The sequence below is a fragment of the Manis pentadactyla genome, chromosome 2 (genome assembly GCF_030020395.1).
Source record: "Manis pentadactyla isolate mManPen7 chromosome 2, mManPen7.hap1, whole genome shotgun sequence".
Lineage (NCBI taxonomy): Eukaryota > Metazoa > Chordata > Mammalia > Pholidota > Manidae > Manis > Manis pentadactyla.
Window position 1 is genome coordinate 21,528,061 of NC_080020.1, and position 10,461 is coordinate 21,538,521.

Genomic DNA, 10,461 nt, shown 5'->3' on the forward strand with positions numbered 1-10,461 from the left:
AAAGTGGAACAAGACAGTTGATTCCCAGTATCTGAAATGAGATGAACCCCAAACTCCCACTGCATAAGATGACCCCTCCTGACCCTGCCCACCTACCTTAAATTCACAGCTTTCACATCTGGCATGGAAGACTGTCTCATAAGAAACAAAAATGCTACAAATTTTAGTCATGGCTTTCCTTCTCACATTCTAATAAACACTGTCTGAGTGTACAAGCTGCCACATCCCCACAGCTGTGTTAATTTCTAACTCACATCGGCTTCCTTACCTTCACCCCACAACCTGCTCCTCAGCACTTCCGGCAGTTGGTCTTCATTTGCCTCTCCTGCTTTACTCCCCATGGCTCACACCCTCGGCTGGGACCCATTGGCTGTCTTCCAAGTCAGTTCTGCCCCCACACCTTGGCTCTGGCCAAGCTTAGTCTCTAGAATGTCTCCCTCCCACTGATCTACCATTGACCCGTCCCCAAAGTGTGAGGTCCGCCTCCTCCAGGAAGCAACAGGCCCCTCCGGAGCGTGCCTGTGGCCTCTTTATGGCGCCCAGCCTCTCCTCCCATGCTGTAGGAGTCTGTTTCCCAGAAAATGTATTCCTTCCAGGTGGGGATTATGCCATCTTTCCCACTGCACTCCTGGCACTACACCCAGCAGCCCCCACAAAGTGACTGTCTTTGGAGAGTCTCAAAGGATGCTGCCTGAATGAATAAATGACTCACTGGATAAGCAAGTGAACACAGGCTTGGGAGTCAGATATAACTGGCTTCAAACCCTAATACTGATCTAGTCTTTAGTTTAGCCCATGTGACCAAAGTGACTCACTTATACCGAGCTTCAACTTCATCATCTGTAACATCTGTAAGAGCCAGAATATCCTCCTCAGGGGCGCTGGGAGGATTAAATGACATAATATATGCTAAACTCTTAGCACATGCCTGGGGCAAGAAAAGCATTCAATAGGTTGTACCCATACCTGTTGAGCTGGAACCTCAACTTTATACCAAGCCCTGAAATAAACACTGGAGAATCTGCAATTGGTAAAATGCAGTCCTTCCTCACATTTTAATTGCTTTTTTATGTAAGTCTGATTTACCCAATTAATGGTGCTACCATTTGCCTAGCACTGATTCCAGTAATAACAGAGCACATTCCTTGTGTTAAACTGTTCATATTAATTACTTGTGATCTTCACAATAACCCTATAAATTAGACACACTTAACAGATTAGGAAACAAGGCTGAAGAGTTAACTTGCTTAAGGTCATGTGGCTACCAAGGGGCCAGACAGACCTGAGCATACTTATCTGACTCCAAAGATGAATCTTTCTCTTAATCTCAATACCAAGCTCTTGTCTCTAAGAACTTGTCGTTGACCTTTTTGTACCCTTACACTGATTTCTGTTACACAAGGGTAAAACATTAGACTGTACATATCTATGAAACATCTACAAAACACAGTTTGTGTATGGGCTCTGGGTCCCTGAGGGGTAGGATAGCTAGTGGTAAATGAGGTTAGAGAGAAGGAGAGTGGGCGGTAGGGGCAAGGCAAGATGTCCAGTTTTCAGGTCAACCCTTCCCTCAACCACTACCTGGCATGCGCTGGGTGACCTGAATGAACGCTCTGAACGGGAGACCCAAGGAGGCACCAGATCAGACACCCTGAGTGGGCAAAAGAAACTCAATGGCTTAAGGAACTGGGAAGGTGGACAGGGCAGAAATGAAACAGAGGAGAACCAAAGCAAAGCTAGTTTCACGTGAGAAGAGTTTGTTCTAACCCACCTCACTTGATGTTAGGCAAATGGCCCAGCTCCAGGCCTGTCCTTACTAAACCAGGGTACTGAAAACCTGCCCGGCCAAGCTTGTGGGATCACTGAGAGACTCTAAGATTCCTTAAAGTGCTTGGAAAAAATATTTGAGGATGATTTTTCTTTTAACTTACTCTTTAGAGCTGTAACTGCCATCTGATGCAAAGTGCATTATTGCCCAGTTGGTCCATAAGCAGGGTCTGCATCCTGGCTTTGCTTCCTTCGGCTAGTCAGCTGCCTTGAGCAAACTCCTTAGCCTCCTAGTCTATTTCCTCTCTGTGAATGAGGGATATGACCATTGACTCTCGGGGTGGGGCTGAGTGCTAAGTGTGCAGATGTATACATTAGCTTGTTGCATATTGTTGCACACAGTATGTTATTGTGTCTGAGATTTCTACAACTGCAACAGAAGATGGCATGATTAGCCAGAAATGGTCCTAGCTCTGGGGTCAGAAAGACTAGTCTTGAAGTCTCAACTCTATACCTTATTAACTGTGCCTCTGTATTTATTTATTATGAAAGCACTACTTCATTCCTCTTCTTTAACGTGGAGATACTAAGTAGACAAACATATTTATTAAGTACCTACCATGCATAGTAATTTCTTATCAAAGAGCTTATATAAAAGAATTGATATAAGAAAGGTTTTGCATCAATTTTGGCCCAACCTTAATAAATCTCAAAATTTACCCGACAGACTTACTATGGGAGCAGTTTTGCTCTCACCCAAGGCAGAACTGGAGACTTGGGATCTCCTCTTGCTGTTCTCTAAATGACCAAAGCACAAGATCAGCTTTTCTATTCCCAGGGCACGTGTTTTGTTGGTGTACTAATAACACAGGCACTGGAAATTCAGGTCAGGGATTTGGAGGGAAACTGGAGAAACTGCCATCAGCCTTTGGGAACCCAATATTAGACTCTAAGTTTTTAAAACAAAAAAGGACCTCTTGCTTCTGAAATTCATGAGAAAACTGCCTTTAATGAGTGCCGACAGCCAGGATCCCAGAAGTGGAGAAGTGATACTGTGTTTTTATCTTGCACTGTTAGCTTTGGGAAGTGGCCGGAGGCCTCAAAGGCTCAGGTCTCCAGCCTCACAGGCAGCTGTCAACTGACTGCTCAGAGGCACAAGCTCTGGATTCTCTAGAGGACCTGCGCAGACCTCTTCTGACAGAGCCTTGAGATGCTACTAGAAGCGAAACATTGAGACAGCCCCCAGGAAGTGCAGGTCACAGACACAGACTAGGGACCATGTGGGAGAAGGGAAGTGGTGGTAACAAAAACAACAGTGGTAGTAAGTGGGTACTTTCTCTGTGCTAGGCTACATGATAAGTGCTCTTCACGCATGATGACACAAAATCCCAATGAGGTAAGTAGCATTATAATCACCATTTTACAGGTAGGGGAAGTGAGGTTCAGAGATGTTAATTAACTTTCCCAAGGTCACACATTAGTAAGTAGGGAAGCCAGAATTTGAACCCCAGAGCCCACAGTCTTAGTCATGTGACCACTGCCTATCTGCATATCAAATGAATAAAGACTTATCTGTTGAATATAACCTTTGCTCCCAGGAGCATTCCTCAGCCAGCTACACTGCGCATCTCTGGAACACGACGGTGTGAGTAAGAACAGACCAAGAAGCCCAGTCAGTCCCTCCTAAGATGTTTGAATCTCCTCTGCACTATCCCTGCCAAGGGAACACCCAGTACCTGCCCTCAGACCTTAACCATCTCATAAGACCACCCCTTCACCTCGCAAGAACTTTGGCTCCAAAAAAATCCTGTATTGAGCTGAAATGTCTGCTTAAAATGTCTACCCCACTGGTCTTATTTCTGCCTCCTTGGATGGCACAAAAGAGATTCAACCCTTCTTCCACTTAATCCTCTAGGTACTTTGGAAACAATACTTCTGGTCCCTTCAGAGATACCATCCCCACAGAAAAGCTTACTAAAGCATTTATTACTTGTTCACTGTCTTGCCAATGGGTTTCAGCCCTGGACAAGTTCACTATGGATTCAATGAGCCCAAAGAAATGACAGTGGAACATTCTTGGGGTGAAAGGGTTTATACCCAACTTTATTCCCACGGTGGCAGGTCAATCACTAGAATCCTGTCCACTCAGAGCAAGTCCGCATGCAGCAAGCCGGTCCCTGCCTCTGGGCCTCTCTGCCCCTGCAGCCATCTCAGTCTCTGTTCTCTGAGATGCCACCACTCCAGCCTCTGCTCTGCTCTCCTGCACCCTTGCAGCTGTACCACCATATTGCCCACAGCACTGGGTGGAGCTCTTTATATAGAGTCAATAACAATGTATTGTCCACAAGTGTGTAGTGAGCAAGCCGACCAGGGCCAGGTGAGAATCCTGTGCACAGGAGACTTCACTTTATCCACATTCACATGCTCAAATAAACATTGCCTGGATCCTCACCACAGATCAAACACTCTGCTATCTATGTGCTGAAGGGGCTGTGGAGCTTAAATTCTGGGAGAGAAGATAAAAATACACACAAATGGTTATATTACAAGGTAGAAAACTATGTAACTGTAGGACTACCTGAAGGAGAGCTGTACAAGTTCAGAGGAAAGATCTTTTCCAGCTGGGTCATATGTGAAGATGACACAGAGTAGCCACTGTTCAAGCCTGATCTTAAAACATAAGAGGTGTTACTGACCATCTGCTGTTGCAAAGAACCAGGTGGTCAGAGGGCCTGGGGTGGTGTAATACTGAGAGCCCTGGACTTTGAACGGATCTGCCACACTGTAGCCGACCCTCTCTATGCCTCATTCTCCTCATTTGTAAAGTGGAACTAATAACACCTGCCCTATCCTCAAATTGCCATTAGGGTTGGGTACAAGTGTCTTGAACTAAGATGATAATGAAAGTAAAATGCCCTGGGTGTGCAAGGAATTCTTCGTCTTTGAAGATGACTGGGACACTTCTACAGTTTGGTGGGAGCTGGAGGAATCAGAAGACACATGCTTTGGTGAGGGCCGCACTGAGGGGCTTCTATTCCAGCACAAGCAGAGAGAGAAGGTAAAAAACACTGAAATGTCAGGGTGAAGCAACATGGCCTGAGCGTGAGCTGAAGCAACTGAATCAGGGCTGCAGCTCCCCAGCCCCATCTCATTACAGAATAATCCTATAAGGCACGATCAAAAGAAGGATCAACAGCTCAAACATATTCTCAGCCACCTAACTTGAGAGGAGAAGGCCTACTGAGAGATTAAGACACTCAGGACATGTCTGAGAGGTTTTCCTGCAGTTAGAGCTTCACTAATTGCTATTCAGCATCAGCAGCCACCCCACCTAGCTCATGATCACCCCACCTGAGAAAGGGGAGCCTGCCCTCATGCAGAGTGAAGGGCCCACAGCAGAGCACTGAGGGAGGTGCATGGTGAGCTTCTGTAAGGTCAAGTGAGGCACCTTCTGCCTCTGATTTGGGTTTTATGCCCACATAGTCAATCAACCATCAAGAAGCATTTATTGAGCACTATATGAATCAGGGCTCTTTTAGGTGTAAAGGGAAGAGAAATACCACTAAAACTGGATTAAAGACAAAATAAATTAATTGGTCCATTTAACTAAGAAGGACAGAGGAGATCATGGTTTGAGCTGGCTGGATGTAGCTGCTCAAACAGGATCACTGGGGATCTGGCTCTCTCCAGCTGTCGGCTTCCTCCTTTTTGTTGGGTTTTGGTGGGGGGAGGGGACAGTGAGCTCTCTTCCTTCCTCAAAGCACTAAGTCTAATTAACTGTGATTGAGTAAACTTGGGTCATGTATTTATTCCCGAGCAAGTTCCTATTCAGGTATGGGATTATACTGATTAAGCAGTCCTGTGTCAGGCCCTCCTACCCCGGGATCTTGGGCCAACCGCACCCAAACCACCTGGACTGACAGTGGGTGAGGCAAGGCCTGTTCTTCATGGAAAATCCGGGTGCTATTATCACAAGAATGACAAATGGGTGTTGGTTGGCAAACACAACAAATGTGTCTATTCTCAAAACTCTCCTGGTAGAAACCCAAAAAAGAAATCCACAATAACACCCTACTTTTTCATCAAGCAAACTATTCTTTAGTTGATAGGAAGTTGCCACATGTAAAATTAATAGTAAACTGTGGATAAAATGAGAGTTCCTGTGGCCAGGATTTCACCTGGCCATGGTTGACTAGCTCACTGCACACCTGTGGGCAATACATGGCTACTGACTCTATAAAAAGAGCTCCACCCAGTGCTCTGCGGGTGACACGATGGCAGGGCTGCGAGGCTGCAGGAGAGCAGAGCAGAGGCTGGAGTGGTGGCAGCACTGAGGACAGAGGCCCAGAGGACGGCTGTGCAGGACGACTGTGCAGAGAGGCCCAGAGGATGGCTGTGCGGACAGAGGGGCCCAGAGGCAGAGACTGGCTTGCTGCCTGCAGACTTGCTCTGAGTGAACGGGATTCTAGTGACTGACCTGCCACCTGGAAATAAAGTTGGGTATAACCCTTTCACCCCAAGAACATTTTGCTGTCATTTTCTTTGATCACACTGAATCCATAGCAAACTTGCCTGGGGCTGAAACCCACTGGCAAGACATAAACTTAGCTGGTTATTATAAATAACCTAAAGTACACTAGAAATCAAAAATGATATTATGGGTTAAAAGTACAGGTTGTGGCTAAATCCCAGTACAACCAGTTAGTCACCTGCTAAAACTGAATGACATGCTTTAATCTCCCTGTGCCTTAAATATTACTCCTCTGGAACATGAGGACAAGAATAGACTCTATTATTTCTATAGGGTTACTGTGACAATTTAATGAGAGAGTTATCAGAAACATGAGTCACAGTGCATCTCTCATAGTAAATAAATTCTGTAGGATTTCATTCATTCATTTAAATCTTACTATATGCAAGAATTACTATAGGCACTAGCAATACAGTGGAGAAGAAAGTTCCTATTATTGTGTTGCATATATTCTAAAATGAAAAAGTAAATACATAAATGAACAAAACAAATTTAGATAAGGATAATTGTCATGAAGAAAAATTTTAAAAATGAATGATAGTAATGGGGAAGAGGTACTTCCGGGAGAATGGTCAGGAAAGGCCTTATAGAGGAGTAGCATTTAACTATGAATAACAAGAACTTATTGTATGACAATCTGGACTCAAAGGCAAATGAAATCTGTAGCTTGATGAGATAAGGAGACAGTGGCATGAGGTGTGGTCAGAGGAGAGGTCAGGGCTGATCAGAGAAGCCTGTGATGAGGAATTGTATTTCATTCTAAGTGCAAAAGGAATTCAACGCAAAAATTTAATTTTTAAAGATGACTGGCTACTGTGTAAAAAGTGGACTATGGGTTGGGCGGAAAGATAGAAGTGGGGGCAACAGAACAGAAAGTGCCTGGTGAAAAAAGAGAAGTAGAAAAGTAGCCACTGAGCCCTGCAGAAAGGCCAAATGGCAAGCAGATGAGGGTGGCCGTGAGCGCACCGCAGAGTACTGGTGGGGACGCCGGGGCTCGCACAGCCTCCCAGCCGCAAAGAAGTGATCTGTATCTGACAAACCCTTCTTCTGAGAACAACTATAAAAAATGGATCAAAAGTCAACTGAGGTGTTTGAAGGCAACGAGGAGCAACCAGGGCAGCTGTGTATGACTTGAAGGGCCAGAGGAAAGGAACACATATTGAGATAGGTCCTAAATTGGTGTTTTCTCCACTCAGGGCATTTCTGATTCTCATTGCAGAACAAAAAGGCAAAATCGAAAACAGTGGCCTAGCAGTTTCACTGGGCTAGAAGGACAAAAAACTTAGTCACAGGCAGCCATAAATTGAGAAGCCAAGACCCTTGAGAAAAAAGAACACCAGGGAAGAGATCCCCAAGCTCTGCATGCAGTTTCTCACCGATGCATTTGCCAAATTCTGAGATGCATACGTATGTGGTGAGAGTCTGAGGATCCAAGCAAATATTGCTAGTTATCCCCAGAAGCTGGAGCTAATTTCCCTCTCTTTGAGTGAGAGCTGGACTTAATGACTCACTTCTAAAGAACAGAGTCTGGGAATGGAAAAACAGTAACTCTACAGTGGAGAAACGTGTCAGAAACTACCTTACCCAAATGATCAAGGTCACCATCAACAGTGATAAATCAGGGTGCTATCATGTACCGCTGATATCATGTGACAAGAAGGACACTTCACTGCTGTGATATTCTTCCAAAAACTCATAGCCTCAGTCTAATCATGAAAAAAAAACAGGCTCAAACTGAGTGACATTCTACAAAATGCCTGACCAGCACTTCTCAAAGTTATTAAGGTCATAAAAAACAAGGAAAGACTGAGAATCTGTCACAGTTCAGAGGAAACTAAAGAAACCTGATGACTAAATGTAGTGTGGTATCCGGAACTGGATCTTGGTACAGCATAAGGACAATAAAGAAAAAACTGGAGAAATCCAAATCAAACCTGTAGTTAATAGGAATGTACCAATATTGCTGCCTTAGTTTCGACAAATGTACTGCATTCTGTCAGATATTCATACTAGAGAAAACTGGGTGAAAGGTATATGGGAGCTTTTCCATAAATCTCAATATAAAACAAAATGAATGATAGTGATGGGGGGGTTACTTCAAGCAGGATGGTCAAGGAAGTCTTTATTACAAAATAAAATTGAAAGATCGTTTTTGAAAAAGCAGCTGCCAAGAGGTGAAAAGGCTAAATAATGACTCTGGCAGTCCCCTAGAACTGGGGAAACAAAAATTCAACAGGGCCACCAAAGAGAAGTCCTGGCTTTCAGCCGAGGCCCTGATGGGCTGTCCCCAAAGGGGATGGAAAGTTAGAAATAGACACCCCTCATATGGTGAGGGTAGTAACTAGACTTTTGGTGGAGATCACTTTGTAGTGCATATAGATGTCAAATCATAATGACTACACCTGAAACTTATATAATTTTATATACCAATTTTTCCTTAAAAAAAGAAAAGAAAAAAGCTGTCACCCCTCACAAAGTCTGAAACACAGCTTGAAGTCATCTTAATACATGGTCTGATCAAGGTCATCTGTCCATATTCCGACAGCCAAAAGGAAATTTAATCCTGATTCAGAGCCACTATAATTTTTCATATACCATTTAAGGTATTCACTGCAAAAATACCAGGAATAACAATAAACAAGTACAAATGACCAAAATCCAATTTAAAAATATCAGGCAATGGAAACATACCAGTAGATAACACAGATAATAGAATTATCAGACAGGAACTTTAAAGTAATTATGACTATTATGTTCCAGAAAATAGATAAAAAGAGAATTTCTCCAGAGAACTGGAATCTATTTTTAAAAAAGAAAAAAGAAGTGAAAATGCCAGCCTAAAAATCAAAACCCATGAAAGTAATTCTAAATATAATTGTAAAACCAGATTAAACACAGCAGAAGAAAAGATTAGTGAAAGGAGTAGAAAAGATCCAGATTGATGCAGAGAAAGGGAAAAAAATGGACAATGCAGAAGTGGGTATAAGTAACATATGGAACATCATGAAAAGGTCTTCACATGTGTAACTCGGATTCTAGATGGAGAGGAGTGAGTGAAGAAGCAATAGTTAAAGAAATACTGACTATTGATGAAATGCATCCAGACAAATTCAGAAGATCTCTATAAGCCCCAAGCAGGATATTCCTAAATAAAACCAAACCTTGGCAGCCTTTGAGGACTGAGGCAGGTGGAGGCCACAGTGGGTGCGAGGGAGGCTCAGTGCCCGTATTACCAGGACAAGCCAGAGTACAGCGCGGGCACAGGCAAGGGCATGAAAAAGAACCCTGGTTCACGTCTCCTTCAGTTGGATGTGTGCTCCAGGAAGGAAAATCCCCCTGGCAGTGTCTGAAGGAAGGAGACTGCAGAGCTTCAAAATATTAATTTTTTGAACATCAAATATCAGGGTTGGATGCCAGATCATCAAGATTCAAAGGAAGTAAAGGATATTGATAGCACTATGTTGAAACCAAGCTGAAAACAACAAAGGGATTTTCTCTGGTTATTAAAACAGAGAAGCCAAAATAGAAAACTACGTCGATTTGGTTGGACCCTTCATGGAACACTGAAGAAAATGGATAAGTTCTGTTTTTTAATATGTATAAAGTAAATTATTCTCTTACTTTAAGTTATTTTTAGAAGAGCTTAATTGAACAAGTGTGGGCTAGGAGCATAATAAATGTATTTTTAAGAATTGTTCTAAAACACAAAGACCAGAAAGATAGTTGTTTTCAAACTTGACTCTTCAAACAACAGAAATGACACAATTTGTATATCCTTTGTGAATAGTATGAAGGCTACTGATGGGACTGATAAAATTGATAACATGGAACCTGGTGAGAAAATGGCTATCGGGAAAGCTTAGCATAAAACTTTCATTTATTCAATCTGTCCTATTTAGTTCTAAAATAAATTGTGTTTGATTCCTTGGGGAGCAGGGAAACCTACGTGCATCATATACAACTAATAAGAACCCAAGTCAGACAGCAGCAGACTCACAGAACCCAGGAATGGACTAACAGTTACCAAAGGGAAAGGGACTGGGGAGGATGGGTGGGAAGGAAGGGTTAAGGGGGTAAAAGGGGCATTACGATTAGCACACATAATGTGTGTGGGTGGAGGGCATGTAGGGAAGCCAGTACAACACAGAGAAGACAAGTAGTGA

General features: G+C 43.3%; 1 pseudogene; it reads left to right on the forward strand.

Annotated features, from left to right (window-relative positions):
- The first annotated feature begins 4,678 nt into the window (after positions 1 to 4,678).
- On the forward strand, positions 4,679 to 9,749 carry LOC130682654 (cytochrome c oxidase assembly factor 5-like; annotated as a pseudogene).
- The last annotated feature ends 712 nt before the right edge of the window (positions 9,750 to 10,461 follow it).